At 37.7% G+C, this 438-nt stretch overlaps 1 long non-coding RNA gene across 1 annotated transcript; it reads left to right on the forward strand.

Moving 5' to 3' along the window:
* Positions 1-7: 7 nt before the first annotated feature.
* Positions 8-392, forward strand: LOC103399759 (uncharacterized). Its single transcript, XR_523703.3, has 2 exons — positions 8-105; positions 239-392. It is a non-coding gene; the product is annotated as an uncharacterized LOC103399759 (long non-coding RNA).
* Positions 393-438: the final 46 nt, after the last annotated feature.

Consider the following 438-nt stretch of genomic DNA (forward strand, 5'->3'; position numbering starts at 1 on the left):
TGTTACGTGTCCTCTCAGGGTGTTTGCACAGAGGCTGGCATGTATGCTCTGAGAGAAAGGAGAGTTCACGTCACCCAAGAGGACTTTGAGATGGCTGTAGCAAAGGTAAGTGAAACACAATGGAGTCGATTGTACATCCTTTTTTAAATTCTCTCATTATACAAAAATACATATAAAATAGCACAATATTTTACTACTCACGCTGACACTGATCTCCACCTTCCTCCTTCCCCACCAGGTGATGCAGAAAGACAGTGAGAAGAACATGTCCATCAAGAAGCTGTGGAAGTGAAAGGCCTTGCATATTGTTAAATCATGCAACATTGTTTTTGTTATTTGTTTGGTTTATAATTGTTACACAAGTATAAAATAAATAATTCCCACAAACCAAACCAGGATTTGTTTGATTTTGTTTGAGTTCTTTGTGCCTAAAAAAAA

This window comes from Cynoglossus semilaevis, unplaced genomic scaffold, assembly GCF_000523025.1.
Source record: "Cynoglossus semilaevis isolate Cse_v1.0 unplaced genomic scaffold, Cse_v1.0 C18740103, whole genome shotgun sequence".
Classification (NCBI taxonomy): Eukaryota; Metazoa; Chordata; class Actinopteri; order Pleuronectiformes; family Cynoglossidae; genus Cynoglossus; species Cynoglossus semilaevis.